General features: G+C 36.5%; 1 long non-coding RNA gene across 2 annotated transcripts in view; it reads left to right on the plus strand.

The window, feature by feature from the left end:
• Positions 1-26,307, plus strand: part of LOC129144091 (uncharacterized) — a 58,207-nt gene extending 31,900 nt beyond the window's left edge. The window contains exons 3-4 of one of the 2 annotated variants that reach the window (XR_010156980.1): positions 8,979-9,284; positions 22,675-24,652. This is a non-coding gene — a long non-coding RNA (uncharacterized LOC129144091). Of the gene's footprint in view, positions 1-8,978; positions 9,285-22,674 lie in introns of both variants that reach the window. The other variant, XR_010156979.1, reaches the window with a different exon arrangement.
• The last annotated feature ends 403 nt before the right edge of the window (positions 26,308-26,710 follow it).

Below are 26,710 nucleotides of genomic sequence, written 5' to 3' on the forward strand. Positions count from 1 at the left end.
ACATTAAAATGTATTTGACCTGCTCTTTCTGCTTTCAAGGGAATGAATTACTTGCTATGGGCCATGCCACCCACACCTTCCTTTCTTATCCCCTCACACAGATTTTGCCAAAAGTTAAATTAATTCCACCTAAGGTTTTTTTTTTTTTTTTTTTTTTTTTTTTTTTTTTTTTTTTGCCTACATTTTCAATCCTCCTCCACTTCAAGGAATCTTATTTTCACATTTAGTTAAATCTCCTATTTCTCTAAAATAATCGCTCAAAGGGATTTGATGCTGGAAGTCCACATTAGCACAGCATTGCCCCATAGCCCTTCAGAATGCAGCTTTGAAATATTTGCACTGTGTGCCCCTGCAATTAAATGACAAACCAGTAGTTCCCCTGAGGGACTAGGCTGGTGTGATTTTACATTATGGAAGTTGTATACTTTTCTGTAATTATGCTGAGATCTATTTGTGTTATTAGCAGGCTACTTCAATTTACAGAAACAGCAGATTGTAGATGTAGATCATCTGTAATTCTTTCACCTTCCAGATTAGGAAACCAATACCCAATCAAGTACTGTGACTGTCTAAATGTCACATAGCTACTGATTACTGTGTGACCTTTTCCTCTTTCAGAGGTTTTGAAAATCAAAGAAAATGTGTAATAAATTGCAATAGCTCAATATCCTAAAGTCCCAGTGAGAGGTGACAGCATGCTGGCAGTCCTCAGAGCCCTCGCTTGCTCTCGGCACCTCCCCTGCCTGGGCTCCCACTTTGGTGGCATTTGAGGAGCCCTTCAGCTCCCCCCCTGCACTGTGGGAGCCCCTTTCTGGGCTGGCCAAGGCTGGAGCCCACTCCCTCAGCTTGCAGGGAGGTGTGGAGGGAGCGGCACGGGCGGGAACCGGGGCTGCGTGCCGCGCTTGAGGGCCAGCTGGAGTTCCGGGTGGGCGTGGGCTTGGTGGGCCCCGTACTCGGAGCAGCCAGCCAGCCCTGCTGGCCCCGGGCAATGGGGGACTTAGCACCCGGGCCAGTGGCTGCGGAGGGTGTACTGAGTCCCCCAGCAGTGCCCGCCCACCGGCGCTGTGCTCGATTTCTGGCCGGGCCTTAGCTGCCTTCCTGCGGGGCAGGGCTCGGGACCTGCAGCCCGCCATGCCTGAGCCTCCCACCCACTCCACGGGCTCCTGTGTGGCGCGAGCCTCTCCGACAAGCACCACCCCCTACTCCACGGCGCCCAGTCCCATCGACCACCCAAGGGCTGAGGAATGTGAGTGCACGGCGCAGGACTGGCAGGCAGCTCCACCTGCAGCCCAGGTGTGGGATCCACTTGGTGAAGCCAGCTGGGCTCCTGAGTCTGGTGGGGACGTGGAGAGTCTTTATGTCTAGCTCAGGGATTGTAAATACACCAATCAGCACCCTGTGTTTAGCTCAAGGTTTGTGAGTGCACCAATGGACACTCTGTATTTAGCTGCTCTGGTGGGGACGTGGAGAACCTTTATGTCTAGCTCAGGGATTGTAAATACACCAATCGGTACTCTGTATCTAGCACAAGGTTTGTAAACATACCAATCAGCACCCTGTGTTTAGCTCAAGGTTTGTGAGTGCACCAGTCGACACTCTGTATCTAGCTGCTCTGGTGGGGACTTGCAGAACCTTTATGTCTAGCTCAGGGATTGTAAATACACCAATCGGCACTCTGTATCTAGCTCAAGGTTTGTAAACACACCAATAAGCACCCTGTGTTTAGCTCAAGGTTTGTGAATGCACCCATCGACACTCTGTATCTAGCTGCTCTGGTGGGGCCTTGGAGAACCTGTGTCCCCGAACTCTGTATCTAACTAATCTGATGGGGAGGTGGAGAACCTTTGTATCTAGCTCAGGGATTGTAAACGCACCAATCAGCGCCCTGACAAAACAGGCCACTGGGCTCTACCAATCAGCAGGATGTGGGTGGGGCCAGATAAGAGAATAAAAGCAGGCTGCGGGAGCCAACATTGGCAACCCGCTGGGGTCCCCTTCCACACTGTGGAAGCTTTGTTCTTTCGCTCTTTGCAATAAATCTTGCTACTGCTCACTCTTTGGGTCCACGCTGTTTTTATGAGCTGTAACACTCACCGCGAAGATCTGCAGCTTCCCTCCTGAGCCCATCAAGACCACGAGCCCACCGGGAGGAACGAACAACTCCAGACGCGCTGCCTTAAGAGCTGTAACACTCACCGCGAAGGTCTGCAGCTTCACTCCTGAGCCAGCAAGACCATGAACCCACCAGAAGGAAAAAACTCCGGACACATATGAACATCAGAAGGGACAGACTCCAGACACGCCATCTTAAGAGCTGTAACACCGCGAGGGTCCACGGCTTCATTCTTGAAGACAGTGAGACCAAGAACCCACCAATTCCGGACACACCAGGAGCTTAAGTTACACTGTACTCAATGACTAATGTCTGGGTGTTACCTCAGAACTCCCAAGTTTCCAAAACCAACACTGATTGCCTGACCTAGATGATTTTTTCCTATACATTATTCACCAAATCCCATGTGAAGGAATTGTTCTGGAGGCTAAAGTGTATCTCTTCTTATACATACATGAGAAATAATAGATTATTCGAAATACAGCAAGAACTGTATTGCCTGTGAAATGGATGTTTGTCCTGAATCCATATGTGGAAGACAGCAATGTCAAGAATACAAGACCCTGCTTCTGTGTTCTTCAACACCAGCAGCAAAGAGGGGCTTTGCACAAGGAACATTCTATTACACGACACATGCAAAGACCCTCAGGAAGTTTCTTCTGGAATGAAATTCGAGGTTCTCCCAAATCCAATCCCTCTCATAATATAGCACCAATAATTTGGGTGGCCTAAACATCCCGCTTGCTTGCAGACTTTCATTATTTCTCTTCCATTTTCTTTAGCAAGTGATGGGGATTGGTCCAAAATAAATCAAAATGTAACACAAATTTGGAAAGGCAAAAAAGCCTTCTTCAATGTGACCAATATAGTCACTTTGATGTCTTCTATATTTAAGATTTTATGTGCTGCTTCTGAAATAAATCTTAGTTATTTCTTGTTATATTGATAAAATAATAAACACAAAAATGGAAATTCTAATTTTAAGGTATTAAATAACTTTTCAAAAGAGCTTATCTTTTCAATATAAAATATAGAACATGTTAATTTTATAAGCAAAGCAGTTTTACCTAATGTTTTCTGTCTCTACCTCTGATCTCTTTTCTTAGACAACCTTATAAATTGGCTTTGGCTGATAATGTCATGTGACAGCCAAATAAATTGCATAATCCAGCGTATTCCTTAACACTTCTTTCTTTTTCCCATTGTTGCCTCTCCCTCTTTTATACTCCAGCCCTTTGAAGTTTTAAGACTCCTAGGTAGATTAAGCTCATCCCCAGATTGCATATTTCTCATGTTTTCCTTTATATTCTCCTCTCTCGCTCTTTGGATAATCTCTGAGTAGGTGATATGTTTTTTTGAAGCTCCCTTGATTTTGCCAGATCTCTCTTTTTCTTTGAACTGGGACAAGGCTCTTTATATTAGATATAGCACTTCTAAAAATATTGGTTGAACACCCTGTTTAAATATCATGAATTCATCCTCTGGACATTTGTATTGAGTACCTACACAGTGCCAATCCTCAAGGTATTTATAGTCTGTCAGGGGAAGATTTTTTTTTTAGTATCTTCTACCTCATTACAGAAAACATAATTTGTGCCAGTGATTTGTAGGAAACAGATGATCAACAGAATTGTTGAGTTGTAGAGTGTCATATAATTGATACACTAAGCTAACACAGTTTCTCTGTATCTTCTAAGGCAGAATAAATAGGTTGTGTGTGTATATGTTTGTGTGATTCCTTTATTGGGGGAAAATTTTACTCCTAATAATTTGTAACAAAATTTATATTTCTTTATAATTTCTAATTTCCATATATTTTACATCTTATGTCTTACCCTTTTCCAAATCATTGATCCAACATCCTCTATTTTGACAGAGTGAAAAAGTGTAGTCTAAAAATAAAGAAATCTAAGATCAATTTCTGACTTTTCTGTCATGGTTTACATCACTATATTTTGATTTAAGTCAGAGAAATCTATTTTGGTCTCTTAGTATTCAGAAAGATATTAAGCAAGTTATTTAAATTCTCTGGGACTCAGTTTTCTCATCTGTAATATGAGGATGATATGAACATTCTCTCAAATAATAAGAATTAATTAACATAGTAAATTTAAACTGTCTATAGTAGGTAACAACAAATAAAAATGGGTTATTACACCCCAAGCAAAGTCCATGTCAACTATTTAGAGCAGAGGTTGACAACTTTTCTCTGTAAAGAGCCAGATAATAAGTGATGGCTATACTGTCTCTGTTGTAACTAAAGTACCCATAGACAATATATAAATAAGTGAGTATGACTGTGTTCCAATAAAACTTTATTTACAAAAGCAAATGTTGGGCTAGATTTAGCTTACGGGTTGCAGTTGGAGGACTCCTGACTTAAAATATTGCACCTACATTTTACCTTTTGCTGCTGTCTACTTCTTATAACCCAATTCCACTCAACTTTTCTATGAATTCGGTAACTGATTCATATTTTCTTTTAAAATCTATTAAAACATATTAGATATAAAATGTATTAATGATAATGCCTGTTAATTACCACTCGGATAAAATAATATAAAATGTTACAAAAGTGAGTGGAATCTTCCTAAGTATCTTTTCTCAAATCCATTCCAATTCTTACTCCCAGAGATAAATGCCATGCTCATTTTGTGTATATCATTTCCTTACATAGCCTTTTAGTTTTACCAAATATGTATATATTCTTTAAAAATATTCAGTCTATTTGACTATTTGCTATGATCTGAATGTTTATGTCCACTCAAATTCATATGTTGAAATCTTAATCCCGATGTGATAGTATTAGGAGGTGGAGTTTTTGGGAGATAGATTATGAGGTTGGAACTCTCTTAAATGGGGTTGGTACCCTTATAAAAAGACACAAAGGAGCTCCTTTTCTCTCTCTTTCTGTTTTCAGTCATAGGAAAATACGATGAGAAGTTGGCAGTCTGCATCTCAGAAGAGAGCCCTCACAGAACTTGACCATGCTGGCACTTTGCTCTTGGACTTCCAGTCCCCAGAACTATGAGAAATAGATTTCTGTTGTTTAAGCCACTCAGTCTGTGATATTTTATTATGGCAGCCAGAACTGACAAAGACAGTATTATATTTATATTATATTATATTAATGTATCCCATCTTTGTCTTTTCAGTTAAGAGGTGTTTAAGATATATCTATATGGATATATGTAGAATGGGTGCATTAATTTAATTTACACTTCTATATAATATTCAAATATATACATATACCACAATATATTAATTGATTCTTCTCCTCATAGAGATTTATGTTATCTGTACCTTTCTTTTTGCTTTTCTAAACACTTTTGCTATGCATATTCTTATATACATGTTTTGCATGTATGAAGATTTATCTAGAGTTAAATGCATAAAAATAAGTTGCTAAATCGTTTTCTACTTTTCCAAGTTTTGCCAAAGAACCTTCAAATTGGCTTTAGGAATTTACATTCTTTTATGAAGATGGGAGAATTTTAACTAATTTATATGCATTCTCTACTGTCAGGCTTTTAGTGTTTTTCACAAATTGTTAGGCACAAATGGTATTTTATTATGATTTTAATGTGCATTTCTTTAAAAATTGGAGATAATTTTTTATATATCTATTTGTTCTTAGGTAAGGTTGCCAATACATATTATCAGATTTTCTACTGAATTATTTATATTTCTCTTATAGATTTAAAAAAGTAATTTATGTATTATGGTACCTAATTGACACTTACTAAATTTGAAAATAATCTTCCAGGGAGTTACTGGACTTTTTACTTTGTTTCAATGTCTTTTCATGCATGGAATTAAAATTTAATGTAGTATCAAATTTATCAATCTTTCTGTGCAAAACTGAGTCCATTTTAGAAATACTTTTCTATATTAATGTCATAAAAACATTTTTTCTCCAGGTTTTCAAATTGTTTTCTCACATATTTAGGCTTATTATTTATTTGGAATTAATTTTCACTTTTCATTGTGTAAGATAAGTATCCAACTCAATTTTTTTCTATACAAATAATTTCTCCACTAAAATTTATTGAAAAGTAAATGTCTTCCCTCAATGGTTTTCAATGTAAATTTTCTGATACAATATATTTATTTATATGGTATTTCCATTTTGTTTTCTTGGTCAATTTTTCTATCATCATTCCAATACCATGCTACTTAATTACTTTAATTTCATAACAGACTGATGTTGTAGGGCAAAGAGCTTGTGTCTTGCCTATTTGTGGCTCTTGGCCTTTCCATATACATTTTGTTGAGAGGATTCTTGAAAAAATTCTTGTTTCATTACTTGTCCGTATACCCTCTTTTGTAAGTTTCTTGAAAAAAAAATCTTCTATGGGAGATCCAACTGCACATAATTTTAGATTTATTTGGGAAGTATTGATAGCTTTATGCCAGTAAGTCTTTTTATCCATGAATATGTATATCTCCCCAAATGTTTAAATTTACTTAAATAAAATATGGTGTATTGATACTATTCAAATCACTTATGGTTAGTTTATTACTTTATATCAGTTGTTATAGAAAATAATGTTTTACTTAAAACAAATAATCCCATCAAAAAGTGAGTAGAAGGCATGAATAGACATTTCTCAAAAGAAGCTATATAAATGGCCAACAAACCTATGAAAAAATGTTCAGCATCACTAATCATCAGGGAAAGGCAAATTAAAACCACAATGAGATATCACCTTACTCCTGCAAGAATGGTCGTAATTAAAAATTCAAAAAACAATAGATGTAGGTGTAGATGTGGTTAAAAGGGAACACTTTTATACTGCTGGTGGGAATGCAAATTAATACAAGCTCTATTGAAAACAGTATAGAGATTCCTTAAAGAACTAAAAGCAAATCTACCACTGGATCTGGCAATCCCACTACTGGGTACCTACCCAAAGGAAAATAAGTCATTATATGAAGACACATGCACACACATGTTTACAGCAGCACAATTCACAATTGCAAAGATATGGAACCAACCTAAGTGCCCACTGACCAATGAGTGGACAAAGAAAATGTGGTATATATACACCATAGAATACTACTGAGCCATAAAAAGAATGAAATAATGTCTTTTGCAGCAACTTGGATAGAGCTGGAGGCCATTATTCTAAGTGAAGTAACTCAGGAATGGAAAACCAAATACCATATGTTCTTACTTCTAAGTGGGAGCTAAGCTATGAGGATGCAAAGACATTCAGAGTTATATAATGGACTTTGGGGATGTGAAGGGGAAGAATGGGGAGGTAAGGGATAAAAGACTGCATATTGGGTACAGTGTACACTACTCAGGTGGTGGGTGCACTAAAGTCTCAGAATTTACCACTATAGAATTCATTCATGTAATGAAAAACCACTTATACCCCAAAAGCTATTGAAATAAGGAAGAAAGAAAGAAAAAAAAGGAAGAAAGAAAGAGAGAGAGAGGGAGACATGGAAAGAAAGATAGAGATAGAGAAAGTAAAGAAAGAGAATAAATAATTTTATTAATAAGATATTACCACTCTGTGACTGCTGTATAGGAATGCAACTATTGCTACATATTATTTTTTGTACTAAGCAATCTTGCCACTCATATCATTTATAATGATTTCTCTGTAGAGTATTTCATGTTTTCTAATTCAGATAATTTTATCAAATAAACATAATGGCAGTTTAGTGTCTTTCTTTCCAATCCTTATATTTCTGACTATGGGTTTGGCATAGTAGTCCTGGACTACATGACTTTATTTATTTATTTTTTTAAGTGAGGCAGACATAAACATCTGACTTCTTTTAATCATTGTCCTTATAGCAACTCAATACTATTCTTAATAGACAGATTGATTCCATGAAGAGTGATAGAATATAAACTTACAGTTGTGGTAGCTCATTATCAAAACTGGACTCAGCATGCCTGTGAAGGAAGCCAACACGGAGAAGTACAGAGTCAAGTAGAAAGTGAGGAATGGATTCGTGACAACCCCATGGGCATAGCCTTTGCCTGCGTTTCTCATTTATGCCTTTTCAATTATGAAAGCCAATAAATTATATTTTTCACTAAGTGAGTTGAAATTTTATTGTTGTCACTTTTGCCAGAAAGGATCCTGACTAAATTATTCCCAGGCAAAACTCATCTTTCCTCAGCAATGCTCTGATCTTTACATACCGTCTCTCCAATTTTCCTGAGACCTCTGATACTTTGTACTCTTGCTTATCCACTGAGCCTGTCTCTCCTACCCAGGCTTCTCAATTAGCCTAATCTAGTCACCAAAGTCAACTGTCCTGCTCTGTTCTAGGAGGCTAGCTCCTAGGATCTACTGCCCCAGGGCACATGAACATTCAGCATTCCAATATTGTAACTATCAATGTTGTTTACACATCTATCTTCCAAAAAAACAAGAAGTCTTATTTGTAATTGCCTAAAATAAAATATTCATTTTTATTTGTATGTTCTCCATGAATTTAATAGTTTGTTAATCTTTTCATTTCTCTTACTAAACCAAGAACTTCTTGAGGTTGTGTATATTATATTTACAATCTAAGGACCTATGCAGTGCTAGGAGATAGACAATATTGGTTGAGTTGAAATTATTGTTAGTCATTCAATACTCTTTAATAAAGATATCTAATTTGCATATACAATTCTTTGCCTCTTGATAACATTAAGAAAATTCTACTTTATAGACAGATGAAAAACATTTCAAAAGTCAGTTTTTTATTGCCAAGAATTGGGCCCTTTCCAGTCAAAATTTTATGTTAACCTAGTTGAGATTAGACCAATAACTTAATTTGGTTTCCAAACAGAACATTTTGTTACAGCCAAAGTTGGATACATCATTCTGTGCTTTTATGTTCTTTTTTGCAGTGAGTGGAACACTTGAGATTTAAATTCTGCCTGAAAATTGGAATCATTTATTTGTGAACATGTTCTGAACACAGAAGCAAGAATGGAACATGACTAAAAGGAAACTAGGTTTCCTCTCAGGTTTTACTTGGAAGAGTTTTTTTTTTTTTTTTTTTTTTTTTCTCCTGCAGCTTTCAGAGAAATGGAAAATTGCCTATCTTCTAGTTTCTCTTCTTCACTTTTATGTACAGGAAAGCCTGGTAATCAAGGAAGGGCAGAAAACAAAGCTGAAGCACACACCCGTAATTGCAATTGCCTTTTAAAAAGGTGAGCTTTTCTACATCTCAAACAGGTTTGACTAACAAGTCACAGATTGAGCCAAAATACAGTCCCAGTGCATTTACCTTTTCACTCTTTATGCAGTCATTTGGTAACTAATTACAAATACATATGTACTGCTTCTGATAGTATTTCTGTTATTACCAAAAACTTCCTTCTACTGACTTCACATCAGTGTACTATCCTGTGCAACATTTAAATGAGCAAACAATGACAGCAGCAATACATGAGCTTGGATGCCTCTGGACTCTCATCTTTTTAGGTATAACACTAAGCAAGTTACATCTTTGAATGTCGAATCGTAAATGGTGTTTTTACAAAGTTTGCTGGTTTGAGAGTGTGACAACAATGTCCTTTCTGGACGTTTTAGAGGGGACATTGATTTGAATATTTCTTGAAGACATAAATCTTTTAAAGACAATATTTGACAGAGATTAGTTAGGCATGAGGAGAAATTTACATTGACTGTAAATATAATTTATATTTGAGTAAAATATAAAAAGCTTGAATAAACATGTAATTGAGCAACTGCAACGTGTCATAGTTTGCCACTGGTTTAAAAAACCACAACCCTTGGTTTAAAAAAATCAAGTGAATAAAAGCAAAATTAATTATTTAAATGAGGAAAGCATTGATTAAGAATCCTGAAGACATTTTTATCAAGTATCATTTGGTTTTTCTCAGAAGGACACGCTGTTGAATATCTCTTCTTCCTTGATAGTTGAGTAAATATATGTTTAAGTGGTGACAAAACATCAATAAAATGAGATTTATCTGAGTTTTGAATTTTTTCCTTCATAATTGTCAGAGAGATTAGGTGTAGATAGAGAGAAATTGTGCTATTATTGTTTCTAAGAATATCCTAATTTTTGACAAAGGTTCATCAGAACGGGAAAGCATTTTATTATTCACTATTACTGGAAGACACTAGCTCATTGTGGCTTTTTCACCATGTGCATCCTCAAGGTCTTTTCTCCCGCGTAGTAGTCATCCAATTTTGTGGTAATTAATCGCATAATGTTTGTTCTTTCTGTCAAGCTGTAAGTTTGGAAAGAATAAGAACTACTTTATTTTTATGGCTCTATTATATCATGTGGCACATAGTAGATACTCAAAAAATGTTTTATTGAATGAATAAATTAACTAATAAATCAAAGTCTGGACCAATGAAGTGGATTGACCAATAATATTTTGGTAACATTTAGAAATATTTAGGATTGAGCATGCTTAGACATAGGTAGACAGCATAATTTATTTTTTTTTTATTATTCAGTAAACATTTAAAGACTGTCTACTATAATAGGGGAATACTTATAAAGTATTTCCAGGTATACTTTCCTCTAGAGAAGGAGGCTGATAGAGAGATGTTTTGACTTTCTTAATTTCTGATTAGACCGGAGCTTGAACTGTAGCTCAGAGTCTTTGCCTTTCTCAGAAACCCTGTACTAACTCGGTCAAACTCTAGATGAGAATGTTAAGAGAAGTGAGTTGGGAGGAAGGGCTTTAATCTTTTACCCTATTCTCAACTTTTACCTCAGAACATTCTAGAATCTGACTCATCAGAGCACTTTCATTAGGGTGTGATTATATTTTCATAGGCTGGCTTTTATATATTTTTAATTTTTAAGTATATTTTTGTTTGTTTGTTGTTGCTATTAGAAAAAAAACCCTCCTTTCAGGGCAAGCAACTTTTTGCACATTTTGAAAAAATACAATTAACCTTGATATAAGTTTCCTCTTCATTTAACAATGCTGTCTTTTTCCATTTTTTATTCTTAGCAATAGAAAAGAAATTTTCCTTCAGAATGCATTCCGTTTTTTTTTTCAAGGTTTAAAAAGAGTGGCAGAAAATTTAAAAAAAAGCAAGAAGCAATATTAAATTCCAGCCCAAGGAACATTTTTACAATGGTTGCATACAATTCTAGACGTAGATGTTTATGATGGAAAATCTGATGTATTTTCACTCCACAGAATCACAGGAAGTAGTACTACAATTCTATTCATTCATTTTCCCCAAAACGAATTATTAGGATTAAACCCAAAAGGAAGGTTACACAGGCAAGGGGAAAAGAGAGAATCTACTGATTTCTCCACCACCATAAATTAACAGCATATAATAATGAATATAAAAGGGCCATCTGTGCACCTCAGAGAAAGAATCTACTCAAGTCCATGAGCCCCTAAAGCAAAACGAAAAGCACTTAATAAACCAATACTGCATACTCAAAGCATTGTGCTTAGGATGAAGGCCATTGCTGCTTTGTACATCTTTGTTATTCTGCAAAAATGTGTGCTTGTGATGGATGATAATGCTTCTTGCTAAATAAATGTAAGGTAGAATAGTGAATATTCCATTTTGTCCAGAGCAGATCCCCTGCAAAGAAAATGAAGGCTGTTAAAAATGCCTCCTGTAACTTTTGGAGTTGGGAACAACTACTAATGCATCAATTAGTTGCCTTATCTTCCATTCCTTTTGTACTAAATAGTATGAACAATTAACTCTCATCGAACCATACCTGAAATATCTCTGGACAATGAATGGCACTTATAGGAGCCAACATTATTTCTGAAGATGTATGTATTTTTTAAATTTCTACTAAAACTTTTCCAGTGCAGAAGTCTCTGGCAAAATAGCCAATGCATGTTTCACTAAACAGAAACAAATATCTTTCAGAGAATTTTTTTCTTCATGCATCAGTTGGCTTTTTAAAACTACTGGTATTAAGTATACTTAATCTTTGAAACTTTATTAGAAAATGCAGAGGCTTCATACTACATATCTGTCTCTAAGACAAGACTTTCAAATATGAGTTTGAATTTAAAATTGAGCAAAATCCTAAATGTAAAACATAAACATTTAAAAATTATTAAAAAATTTCTTAAGGTATGACTTTTGAATATAGTAATATTCAAAACATTTTCTTGAAATACTTTATAATGTTGCTGTGTTAAGCACAAATATATTTAAATATTAAAAAGGTTTAAATCTTATGAGCATCATGCAATCGCTTTATTATCAACAATTACTGAGAGGCTATGATGTACAAGATATTGCATAAGATGAACTTAATTGAGTCAATGAGGACCTCTCTTCACAAAATGCTTTTAGTCCTGCATGATAGAGACATTTTTAAACACTTTATTATCAACAATTACTGAGAGGCTATGATGTACAAGATATTGCATAAGATGAACTTAATTGAGTCAATGAGGACCTCTCTTCACAAAATGCTTTTAGTCCTGCATGACAGAGACATTTTAAATAGAGACATATATAAATATATATATATATACACACACACAAATAAGGTTCATATCAATTAAAAAAACTATGGCTATTAAGAGAAAGGAGAGATTATTTAAATTTTGGGAACCAGGGAACTGGATAAAGCTATAGATTTGGCAGTCATAAATCTGGATTCATTGTCTCACGCGTGTAATTCCAGCTACTCAGAAGCTTGAGGCGAGAGGATTGCTTGAGCCCAGTAGTTGAGGCTGCAGTGAGCTATGATAATACCACTGCACTCCAGCCTGGGCAACAGAATGAGACTCTGTCGCTAAGAAAAACAACAGAAAAAAGGAAATAATAATTGTGCTTAAAAAAACTATTTAAAAAATATTTTTTACTAGAATTTTTCTTCTATGCATATGTCATTAATAAAATTGCTCATTTGTTTTCTTTCTGCGATCATTCATTATGAAATCACCACTGAATAACCAAAGGAGTTTGTTTTCTTACAATTTCAGGCTTGATGTAGCTAGTCTTCACTTAGATGCAAATATTGGTTATCTATGTTTTGACGGAAAAAATCCTTTTATTTAGATAGCTTAGGATGTTTTGTTTTTCTCCACCAAAGTTCCTGACTGATTGAACAAACCCGTCATGACCATAACTGTTATTGATAGATGATAGCTCTCGTGTTGCCTGAAACAGCAGCAAATTTATTCTATCTGTTCTGGAGCCCTCTGTAAACTCTCATGAGTATAAAGTACTTGTTTCCTTTTCCCTTTCTCTTCTTTATTAATTGTTTTACCTTTCTCCATTTTTTAAAATGCCATTATAAAAATTTTCTGCAGTTTATATACCAGAAGCTACAACATCAAATTTTATTAAGGATATCAGACTCTGCTTCATTTTGAATTCATTTTGAATTCAGAGATAATGCCAAATGCAATCTCTAGCTCAATGCAAAGTACTTCCAAGTGTGACTATCTAATCCATTTTGGGGGGAGGGTATAATCAGATACAGTGATTGTAGTAAGTGAATAATTTCTTTGTCCACAGATAATTCACCAGAGCAAATGTGCACCACCTGTGTATCTCTCCTAACAGAGTTTTATTATAACAACTAATTATTCTGGATGTTCTGTATATTTGGCTCATTATGAGACAAACATTCGAGGCCAGGGAAAATATAGCATAACATACATGCCTTAAACAAACTACTAAGGAAGATGTGGCCACATCCTGATTTAAGATTCTGAGTATTTGAACTCAATCATGGCAATAGAATAAGATTTGGAAATGATGATTTCACCAGGTCACTTGATATTAAGAAATCTATGGTAGTTTTCAGTTGTGTTCTTCTTTAATCTTAAACATTCCAATATATACTGAAACGCAACTGCAACTCTGTTGATCTGCTGCTTTTGTTTCTTTTCATGCACTGGGGGGAGTTTTGCTTAAAGAAAATTCACCTGTTAAGTTGCTCCTGACTTTAGGATATCTTTCCACTCAAATTTTTCTTCCAGGATACCAGTTTATATTCTTTCCTGTGACTTAGGTTTCACCTTTTGTAGGATGTTTGATTAAAATTTACTTGCCCCAAGCCTTTCCAGGTTACCAGTCTCACATTTCTTCCTCTTTGTTCCAGAATTCCTTCAGCACATAGGGATGGAAATCTGTGTTTCTGATTTCCTTTGTCTTTGTCATTCAGATTTAAATCCCAAGTAATCTCTTCTATGTGTATTGTATTATCCCGAGACACATGTTACACAGAAAGGTGGAGATGGTGAATTATCATAAATGATGCCTGATGGACCAATTTAATGAAGAGTTCATCATTACCCCCTTGTTTTTAAGAATTCCCATACATATGGCATTTTGCTGGACCACTTTTGTTCACAGACCCATAGAAACTGTTTTGAATGTGATGATTATTGGGGATTGACTTCTCTTCTTAATAATTCATTTTGTAATCACAGTCTCTTACATATGTTCTTCCCCTTCCCCTGGGTGGTAAGGGTCAGAGGGATCAGATTCTCACAGAGTGAGAGTGCTCTCTTTCTAAGATTCCCATCACTGACTGGAATAATAAGTGAAGCTCACATGCAGGATGTGTAATGTCTAATTAACATGAACATGTAATTTAGTTACCTCTGGATATACATTCCTGGATCTAAGACTGGTTGTAAGGGAGAGAGAACAATTGTATTTTTATCCAGATAGTTACTGTTAGTGCCTGGTTATTACCTAGAACTCCTTGTCCATGTTTCAGCTGAGAATAGTCGCTCCCAGTAGACCAAGAGTTCCTTTCAGGCCATGAAATTCAAGTGACTTCCCTGCTAAAGCCTCAGTAGGAGGTGCCCAAGAGTATCTGAGGGCAGGGTTTAGACACTTGTGAGTTACAGCCTGTCAGTTTCAGGCTTCACATTTGTTGTTCTTAGTTCCCAAGTGGCAAGTATTGCCTCTGTCCTGCTGACCGCACTGTCTTGTGGACATAAGACAAACGGTTCCAGGTTCTTTGTTAGCCTAGCAAGAGCATTTTTAAAACTCAGTTCCTTTCTGACCATTTTGAGTTCATGGAACTATATTGACAAAATCTGTAGATTCACCATCTACATGTCTTCAATGATTAATTTTTAAAAACCCTGGTGGTTATTGATTTTTATCCAGCAGCCCCTTCAACACCTGACATATACCATCCCTTACCACGTTAATAATTAGACATACCTCCATTGAAAGCATGTTTGATTAGCTACACAACAATTTTTGTCATAAGCCAAAATTAAAAATGATAAGGTTGTATAAAACTGTACTTTTCTCTTAACGTCCAAGCAGGAAATAACGATCTAATGTCATGCCTCCTAAGCTAAACATTGTCCTTAGTTCTAAATATAATAATATTCAAGGTTACTCTGAAGATTAAGGCTCTTGAGTTAGGATCATCCACTCAGGAAAATTATATTTTGACAACACCAGTTTATCTTAAACCCTTTATCCTTAAATATAAGGAAATTAATCAAAATCAAATGGACTAAGCTCTTCTGTCCATGGAGAGTTTTGATCTTTATCCCGAATGCCCCTCAGGATGCCACATTGAGGTTTACAAGAATTTTGCTCCAGTCGACTCCTACAGGGATACCACTTGATGCTGATACTGCTGCAATACATGAATTACTGGGTTGTCAAAGTGCCAAGTCCTTGCCTGGGATTGATTCTCCACTGTATTTCAGTGGGTCCCTAATAAATGTCTTTATTTCTACCTTTCAAAATAAGTGAAAAAGGATCATATAGTACTCTTCTGTACCTAGAAAAGTCAAACTACACATTTTTTTTTCTCAACAAAAAGCCTATCTAGTATACATCAAACAATTGTTATTGGTTTTTGTATTTTCTTCTAATTCTTACCCGTGCAGGTTGTTAGGATAGGAACTTGTATTAGTTTACTAAGCCTGCCATAACAAAGTACCACAAACTGGGTGACCTAACAGAAATGTATTTCTCACAGTTGTGGAGGCTAGAAGTCCAGGATAGGTGTGTCAGTAGGGTTGATTTCTTCTGAGGCCTCCCTCCTTGGCTTGTAAATGGTCGTCTTCACCTCCTTCTCTTTACATTATCTTCACTCTGCATTTGTCTACGTCTAATCTTCACAAGTCAAATTCAGTTAGGGCCCACTGTAGTGACCTCATTTTAATTTCATTACCTTTTTAAAGACCTTGTGTCCAAACACAGTCACTTTCTAACACTTTGGGTGTCAGGACTTCAACATATGAATTTTGGGGGAATAGAATTTAGTCCATAAGAGAGCTCTAGAAAGGCGGGAACATGTCTTTAAAGTAGTTACATATATTGCTCCACAAAATATAGAGACAGCTACAATTATTCATTTATTAAAAACAAACTCAGGAAGAAAGAACAAAAATACAGCATTGTGTTTTAGGTGGCTATATTTAATATTCAAATTCTAGAAAGCATAAAATGAAGCATTCACATAATATTCTTTCGATTTCTGTGGACATTTGATTAAATCACTGCTCTTAGGTTTCAAAGGAAACTTTTGGGTCTATTTATCATATCTGAGGAATCAAGAAGTACAGGAATTGTATAACTCATATGATGTCAAACTGATGAAAACCTACTCCAGTGTGTAAGTCTTCATAGTGAAATGAGCATGAATTTTTCTGTTGGAGTGCTGAATATTTATACTTGTTTGATTAATTCAAGTTTATTTAGTCAGGGGAGATATAGAAAAAAATGGTGATTTTCTTGAGAAGAAAGACCTTGTTTTATGGAATTACTATTTTAGATAACTTTTGGGGTTCTAATTTGAGCTTTAACTTCCTTCTTTATTTGCATGACTGTACTAGCGACACTGCTAAGCAGTGCCACAATGGGCAATTGTCTAGTTGATACAGGAAAGTAACCCTATGTGGATTTTTTTGGTCTGGATTGCTATATTTTAAGCTTGTAATTAAGTATGAAGTCCATTTATTTTTCTGCTTTGCATCTGATTTATGCTTTCTTTAAAAAGTCACAATATATCAAATGATACTTAACAAATGTTGAGTCAATTGCAAAAATAATTAATTGCCTATGGCCCACTTACACAAATTAAAATGACAAGGAATCAGTAAAGACAAGATATGTTGTAAGGCGTATGATTTCCCTAAAAGCTAAGTGACCAATGAGTAAGAAAACTCACACATAACCCAAAGTAGGTTAGATAATTAACAAGATTGGGAAAAATTCTAAAAAGCATTGCATCTTCCCAATGTAAAATAATTTTCATTAATTAATTAAGATCCACGAACAATCTAGGATGTTTAGCTTTATTTATTGCTCTATTGGAAGAGCAAAATTTTAAAAATCTCCTATATTTTAATGTATTCTCTCAGACATTTCATTTGTCTGACCAGCGCAAATCTCTGTATCTACTTTTTAAAGATTTGTCCCACCACTTTTAGACAATTTATGGATCTTTAAAAGTCATGAGAAAGAGGAAAAATTTCAACTAATTGTTACATAATTGCTTCCTTCAATATTAAAAGTTTTTTGGCACTCAACATAGCAAGATACTGTCTTACAGAAATAAAGAAAACTTTAAAAAATTAAGAAAAATAAAACATAAGACATTACTCATTTGTATATTTAAAAGAAGAGATTTTAGAATTTGCTCTAAATTGTTTACTGACTGTTCTTCATAGCCAGTTGGTCCACTAATATTGTGAACTACTAAGATGTCATTTTAGGCTTTTGCTAAGAAGACCTTCTCACCTTCTGATGCTCTTACCTTTAAAGTTCCTGCTATTTTTTTGAATGTTTGTTCCCTGCCCACCCCCTGCCACCTCACCAACCATTTCCAAATGTATATATTAAAATCCTAATCCCCAGTGTGACAATATTTAGAGATGGGGCATTTGGGAGATGATTAGGTCATGGGGGCTCTCTTAGTTTATATTCTGTGGCTTTTAACAAAATACTTGAAACTGCGTGATTTATAAAGAAAAGGAATTTATTTGTTCCAGTTACAGATGCTAAGCAGTCCAAGGTTGAGAGGCTGCATCAGAACATCTGATGAGGGTTTTTTTGCTGGTGGAGACTTTCCACAGAGTCCCAAGGCAGTGAAAGGTATCATATGGCAAGGGGGCTGAGCAGGCTAACCTGAAGGTCTCTCTCTTTTTATAAAGCCACTAGTCCCACTCTCATGATTCCTTGTTAATCCATTGACCAATGAACCCATTAATCCACAAATGGGTTAATCCATACATGAGGGCAAAGTCCTCATGACCCTATCACCTCTTAAAGGCCCTGCCTATTCATACTGTTACATTGGCAATTGAATTTCAATATAAGTTTTTGGAAGGGACGAATATTCAAACCATAGCTGGGGTAGAGCCCACACACATGGAATTAATGCCCTTACAAAAGAGGCCCTAGAGATACCCCTATCTCCTTCCACCATGTGGGGACACAATAAGAAAGATCCAGAAAGCTAGCCCTCAACAGAACTCAAATTTCTATGAGAAATAAATGCCTGTTGTTTACAAGCCACCCAAGTATGGGTTACCTTATTATAGCAGCCTGAACAGACCAAGACAGTTAAAATAATCACAATTCCTCTACCATATACTCTAGTGGGTATGTACATACATTCCTCGCCCTCCCCATGTAAAATTGGTTGAAGTTATGGAATTGGTTATTGGGGAAGCTATTGGATGGGTTTTTCTTTTGAAAATTTTCAATACTTTCTGAATTTATTAAAGAAATGTAATTAAAAGTTATAATTAATCTAATTAACACAGCTAATTAGACTGTAATCCTTTCTTGCCTTGTCTCTGTGTGTTCTTGAACAGTATTGAAAAGGAAAATACAGATTAGGCAGCGTATATTACAAATATTACAGTTGTGGTTTCATGTATGTATATGCATGTATTTTGGTGTGAAAAATGGAAAAAGTAAGAGAATAAATCACATAGTTATTTAAAGGGTTTGAATGTTCAGGTGCAGGAGTAATTCCTTTATCATTTATTAATACATCTTTTATTCATCAATTCATTCATTCTTTATTTTCTCTATTTCCCCATTAATTCATGAAAAATGTATCTATGTTATGTTTATTGTTTGTCAGACTAGGTGCAGGTGACATAATGATTAATGAGATAAGCATTTTATGAAGTATGAAGTTTCGTACCAAATAAAAATTGAAATCTAATAAATACCAGTTCCTAAGAGCCTGGACAAAGGCATGAAGGAAAAATTTTCCTCTACTGAAGAAAGCAGAGCCAGACCTAATAAGCTCTTTACTTCAAGAGCAGAGCTGCTTGTGGTTGGCAAAACACAGGCTTTATCTGAACTGAAATCTTAGTTAATCAAGAGATTTTCTCTTACTCAAAGCCATTACCTTTTCTGGATAATAAGGACAAGTATTTTCCAAAGGTGTAATTGGTATTAAAACTGAATTTTAATATCTCAAAGGGATCTTATATTTAGTTCAAATGTAAGACTATCCAATAGTTGCTGTAGGTCTGAATTGTTAATTCAGAGACCTTCCCAGATTTGAAGATGCACTAGAACCTTTAGCAATATCCTTGGTCTTTGATTAAGTTGTCCAGAACCATGATTTTGTCTTGCCTTTATTTTCTGACAGAATTTCAGGACAGCGTAAATTTAGTTGGGGATAACTCTGAAATGAGGAAGAATCATTGGAGGTACTAGCCTACAAAGATTTACTGAAACTTTAAAAAGATCTTAAATCACACTGAAATCTAGGCACTTCTAGAGAGGCACTATTATCAGGATCATGGCAAAATCTAGAAAAGTGAAGCAACATGGCCTGCTGTTTTGTTTTGTTCTGTTCAGATTTCATGTCCTAGAGATTGGCAAGCAACTTAGTGGTGTTTTAATTTAACCTTTGGAAAATCAGAAAAAAAACTCTGATAACTTATATTTTTAAAGCTCCAAATGTCAGCTAGAAAAGAATGATACTTATTTCCCTCCTATTAACATATAGGCATGCTATATTAAAACAAAATCTATAATACCTCTAACATTGAACTCTGTCACATAAGGAAACAGAATAACTGCTGTTATGTTTAATAATAAAGGATCTGTATAATAATTTTTATTATAATAGCCATTAAGTAATTTTATTTTCTTTCCTTGATGAAAAATACACATGCGTAGAATAATGTGTTAGGTTTACAAAACTAGACAGGGTTCTTTCCTTATAATACAAAGGTCATAGACAGCTTATGCTTATGATTACATACAAAAGTAACAAATTCTTTTTTATTTACTAAAGGGAATTAACCATTTTAAAACAGATAAGTCAAGCAAAGGCTGAATTGAGCAGGAAATGGTCGAAGGTCTCTCACACATCATTGGCTCAGATTCCCAAAAGGGTTGGTTTTCAACATAAAAGTGAATTTTCATAGACTTAGAGCTGGGGAAACAAATGCTTATATCTGGAGAAGTTTAGCTACAAAGACCCCTGGATGGAAGAGTAAAAATAGATAATACTAATCTACAAATATATGCATCACACTTTGATAAATACCTCCCCCAAGATGGCTTCATATTAGCCCATTTTATAGATGAAGAGCTTTGGCAATGCATCAGGCAATATTGTGGAGTCAGAATTGGAACTGATGCAGTCTGACTACAGAACCCAAACACTTAATATCTACTCTAAGGAAAAATAAATAAATTATTGAGCAAGTGAGCCATGCTTTGATAGAGGGATAGAGTGGACCAGATTGCCAAGTATGATTGACATGTATAATAATCACTATCTGTCATTTACATTGGTTTAGGACATAGAACATTGTGAAAGAGTATCTCTCCAGGAGTTTTCAACATGCCTTGACAGAAAATAAGGGGGGCAGGGCATCTATACTGACAGGATATGTGGGTTGGTGAATTGAACAAATAATCACAATTCAGATGTCTTAGGTTTGCATCCTGAATTTTCTGTATACCAAAACCCACATGAGAGTTATGAAAATATGCTTGTATTAGTTTGTTCCCCTGCTGATAATAAAGACATATCTGAGACTGGGTAACTTATGAAGGAAAGAGGTTTAACGGACTCACAGTTCCACATGGCAGGGGAGGCCTCACAATCTGGCAGAAAGTAAGGAAGAGCAAGTCACATCTTACATGGATAGCAGCAGGCAAAGAGAGAAACTGTGCAGGGAAACTCCCCCTTATAAAACCATCAGATCTCATGAGACTTCTTCCCTATTATGAGAACAGCATGGGAAAGACCTGCCCTTATTATTCAGTTACCTCCCACTGGGTCCCTCTCATAACATGTGAGATTGTGGGAGCTACAATTAAAGATGAGATTTGGCTGGGTACACAGCCAAACCATATCAATGCTCTACAGCCCTTCAACTATAGAGAGAATAATTCACCAAGGATCCCCGGCAGGGCCAACTAAATAATTTGTAGGGACTTAAATGAAAATATGAGGCCCTTGTTCAAAAGGCAGAAAAAGTGTCAATAAAGGTAATAAAATCTACCTCTTTTTTTTCTTCTGCAGTCCCTGTCTTGATTTCTTCATGATTTTTGAAGAAATTGATATTTAATGTTGTTCTAAGTCAAGGAAAATTAAAATCTACAATTACTATTGAATTTCACTGTTCATCTTTATGCTGTGCAATGCCTGTTTTAAATGCAAATATAAGAGCATTTAACTTTTGTGCAGGATAACTTACATTCATTCATATTTTGTAATTTGTACATGTGTATGTATTTTGATCTTACCAGAAAGATGCAAATTACACAAAAGCAACTCAAAGGTTTTTATTTCACTCTTGATACACATGCATCCTACTAACATTTTCTACCTTCAGTTTATAGATGAGTAAGGAAGGACTAAAAGAAAAAGGAACTAGGCTGCCCTACCTTCCTATTTCTACATTATCATTTTCAGCATAAGTCATGGATTAACAGAGTAGAAACAAAAATTATGATATGATTCCTTGGTCATTCATGTTTCTTAGGATGCCTTCCCTTGTTTCTCAGTTTGAAGCAAATTCTGATTAGTGGCATCTTGGCCACTCACTGTCAGTGCTTCTGCTTGCTCACTTGTATACATAATAAAATTACTTTGCACTGGTTTGGGTCTTACTTGAACTTCCTTACATTGTGGACCTACCAGAATTTTTTGCTCATGGGGCATCATGAACCCCATATGTGAATGCGGCAGCAAGTGATGGCAGACATACATATTGCATATGCTTCTGTTTGTGCACACTCTCCATTGTTCCATTGGATTTCACTTGTGAAATACAAGTTCAAAGATAAAATAACAAAGAATCTCAAGATAAGAGCAGAGCACTAAAACAAGTGTGGGGTCTTCTGTAACTGCACAAGCCACATGCCTGTGAAGCTGTCATTGTCCCCAAGAACAGACTTTGAAATCTTTCCCCATGTTGAGGTCAAGGGCATGTTTACCAGAGGATGCTCCCAGATAGGGATTGGGTACGCCAGGGCTACAAACACAAGCTCATTAGTGAGAGATACAGGAGTCTATTGACAGCTGACATTGGCTTAAGGCCTCCCAAATGGCCTTTCTAAACTATTCGTAAACTGACTAGTGGGCAAGATTTTTTTTTTAATTAATCATTTCCTTCTTTCTCCTTTTCCTAGGGTCACACATCATGATCTGATGTTTCTTCCAGTCATTCTCACTTCTTGGCCATTTTTTTTTCATAGAGATCAATGCAAATGGTACCAAGGGGTCTGAAAAAACAGATAGTAAATATGGCGATGTGAAACTGGCTCACCTACCAACTGGCAATTGAAAAAAGATGAGATCCTGATTAGTAGATGGGGCATGGAGGAATGGCATGCTGAATTGATAAAAAATTCTCATTGATGATGTCCCAGTGGAGAATGCTGTGACAAGTGACAATGCATTTGAAAAATATGGAGGAAACAACTCCTACAAAGGCAGCAAAGTTGGCTGGTTACTAAACTAAATTTTATTGACAACTGGCAGACAGATAATGAAGGACTCAGTGGTGTTAGCAAGAAGTCAATGGCTAATTGCAAGAGCCAGAAAGCCTTCATGGGATCTTACAAATAGGCCTTTACCACCTACAGTGAAAGAGCAGATAACACTGGGCTTTAGGCTGAAAATCTAATTGTGAGAGTCATAGGGCTCTAAGACATTAGAATGCTCAGCCAAGGCCGGATTATTGTAGAAAATATTCCTCCACCAAGACTCCGGTGGAGGAATATCTGGGATCTTGAAAGCAGAGAATCTGAATGAATGTTCTGGAGGATGTTGACTCTGTAGACCCCTTTACCATCTGGGCTCACATAGGTGGCGCACTTTTCTGTAGTATTAGCTAGTATTTCTGCTTTGTTGGAAGAAGCAGTGGAAGTCTCTTTCCCACAACTATTTCCTCAGGATTTGTTTCTACATTCTTCCCTGATTCTAAGACTTAGAGTTACATCCTAACATAATCTGGCTAGGGATCTACTGAGCCTGAAAAAGGGGGAAAGTGTTTATACAAATGAAAAACTGCAATAACTAGTTAGCATATACTGGCAAGAACCAGGAAAGTATTACTGGAATTAAATTTTGAGTATGCCTAATCAAAGAACAGGGTTGTAAGTCTGGATGAATAAGAATTATTGGCTTGGGGCACTCTAATGGGAATCAGTATTTAATGTCCTAGCAAGAATCTTGGGGGATGGAGCAAATTAACCACTGGGTTAGTTCCTAGAAGCTTGGAATAAACAGTGCCTCACACTCAGTGAAATAGACATGCCTGAGTTTCCCTGGATGATGGTAGAGGAGGGATTAAAAAGGCAGAGTAAAGTTAGTATGCTGGAATGGGTTTATTATGCAGAAGATACATCACAGAATAATGTTTCACAAGAAGGCTCAAGGAACACATGATTCACCAAGGCCACCAGTAATGTGCTGGTGTGAAGAACACTAACATTACTAAGAAGTATGATGGTACTTCTCCTCTGTATATCAAGGCTGATGTGGTCCCAGAGCTGAGCTCGTTATTCATGGAGTTGGATAATGAATAATCAGATGTAAGAATGACCTTATGGCAGCATTTAACTTCTAGAAGCTAAGAGGCCACAATTAATGTAATGACTGGTAACCAAGAAGGCTTGACCAGCTGGGAGCTGTGAAATGTTAATAGACAATGAAATAACAAAAGAAGGCATAAATGTAGGAGCAAAAATTAAAGAGTGGTTCTTCAATAAAAAGTCATAATCCTCTCTCAAGTGTTCAGACCCGAGGCCATTTTTATATCTAGAAAACTTTGGGGAAGAAACACTTTGCAACATCACTGCAAGTGTATCTCTAATTATATCCCTAATTTTTCTCAAGGGAATCTACAGCCATTTATACATGTGAACTCAAACTGGGAAAAGGAGTCTAAACCCAGACACTTTTAGGACTATGGGAAGCAGGTTCAGAGTTGGCATTGAAATCTATAGACCCAACCATCATCATGGTTCCTGTGTTGGCGTAGATGTATATAAGGTCCAGATAATAAATGAAAACCTGGTTCATAATGGGTCCACTGGGTCCCAGATCCATCTAGTCATCATCTCTCTAATTCCCAAATGCATAATTAAAATCAGTCTATTTGGCAATTGGACTAATTGTTTCATTCATGGTCTATAGAGGAAGAACTATCATTAGACGAGGACGACCAAATGGAAACTTCTGAAACTGCCTTTCTAGGACAACACAGTAAATAGAAAACCCTACGAAATCCCAGCGGGATGGCAGGGATTAATGCCACGAATGAAGACTTAAACCTTGCAGAGCAGTGGTCTCTATAATATCTTTGCTTAATTAGCCAGTCTGACCCATTTGCAATTTGGCAGACTGGAGAATGTTTTCAGACTACCATGGACTTACCCAAAGAGTACACCCTGTCACATCTACTAGGTCAGATGTGGTATTACTCCTTGAACAGATTAATAATACCTTGGGTACAGACTACGCCACTACTGATTTGGTGTATGTTATTTTCTCTTCCAATTAAAAGAGGATCCAAAACAGTTTGTATTCATATGAAACAAACAGCAATATTTAGTGACAGTGTTATCTCAGGGCCTTCTTAACACTCTGGCCCTTTGTCACAACATAGTTCAAAGAGATCTGGACTGCATAAGCATTCTACCAAAAATGGTACTGATCTATTACATTAATGATATCATGCTGATTGGACACAATGAGCAAGAAGTGACTAGTAAACTGGAAGCATTGGTAAAACACAGGTATTCCAAAGCATGAAAGTTAAATCCTGTGAAAATTTAGGGAATAGTCACATCAGTGAGATTTATTAGTTGGTGGCCAAGAGTATGCTTGAATATTCTCTCCAAAGTAAGACACCTTTCTGCATTTTGCATACCCTACCACCATGAAAGAGGCCATCTATGGTGCCTGGCATACTCTTTGGAGGCTGGAGGCACATATAGCAAGTGACGCAGAGGCTGCCCACTTAAATAGAACCTGGAGTGGGAAAGGCTACTGCAGTAATTTTAGGCAGTAGTGCAAGCTGCCTTGTCATCTAGCCTAAGCAATTCGTCAAGTGCTGTGATGTTACAAGTGTTACTGGTGGGAAAAGATGCAGTGTGGAGCGTGTGGCAACACCCAGTGAGAGAGTCACAGAGTAGTCCCTAGGATTCTGGAGCAAAACCATGCCATTCAAAGCAAATAATTACATGCCCTCTCAGAAAGAGCACTTAGCTTTGCTGAGCCCTAATGGGGGTGGCTTAATCCTGGACATAAAGTGACCATGCATCTGTAACTTTCTATTATGATCTGGATTCTTTTGGGCCCACTACGTCATAAAATTGGTGGGGACAACATCCGTTCATTGTAAGATGAACATAGTACATCTAAGATTGAGTCTAAGCAGGACCAGAGGGCATTAGTAGATTTTTATGTCACACATTGCCAGTTCTGTTCCCCTGACTTGCACCTATATCAATATGGGAGATCCAGTATAACCAACTCTAAGGGAAGGGAAAAAGCCTGAACTTGATTTATGGATGGATAAGTGAGTTCCTGGATGCAAGCCAGAACTGGATGTTGGCTGCAGTGGAGCCACTTTCAGGGGTGATCCTGAAAGACAGTGGGGAGAAAAAAAATCATCCCGATGAGTAGTGCCAAGAGGAGTGCACCAAGTTATGTACTTTGTATCAAAGACAAGTGGCTTGTGATATTTAATTTTAATGTGTTAACTTGTCTGGGCAAGGGCATGCCCAGATGGGTGATTAAATATTATTTCTGGCATATCTGTGAGTTTATTTCCATATGAGATTAACATTTGAATTCATAGACAGTAAAAAGATTGCCCTTACCAATGCGGGTCGCTATCATCAAATTTGCTGAGGACTGGAATAGAACGGAAAGGTGAAGTAAGGGAAAATTTGTTCTATGCTTGAGCTGCGACTTCCATCTTTCCCTGTTTTTGGACATTGGTGTTCTTGGGCCTTAAGGCTATGACTGAGACTTACACTGGTGGTTTCCCAGGCCTTTGGGTTTGGAGTGGAACTACATTACTGGCCTTCCTGGTTCTCCAGCTTATTGACAGACTGTGGGACTCCTTAGCCTCCATTATCATGTGAGCCAACCCTTTGTAATAAGTCTCTTCCTATTTATTACTCTATCTATCTATCTAATCTCCTATTGGTT

This window comes from Pan troglodytes, chromosome 4 (assembly GCF_028858775.2).
Source record: "Pan troglodytes isolate AG18354 chromosome 4, NHGRI_mPanTro3-v2.0_pri, whole genome shotgun sequence".
Classification (NCBI taxonomy): Eukaryota; Metazoa; Chordata; class Mammalia; order Primates; family Hominidae; genus Pan; species Pan troglodytes.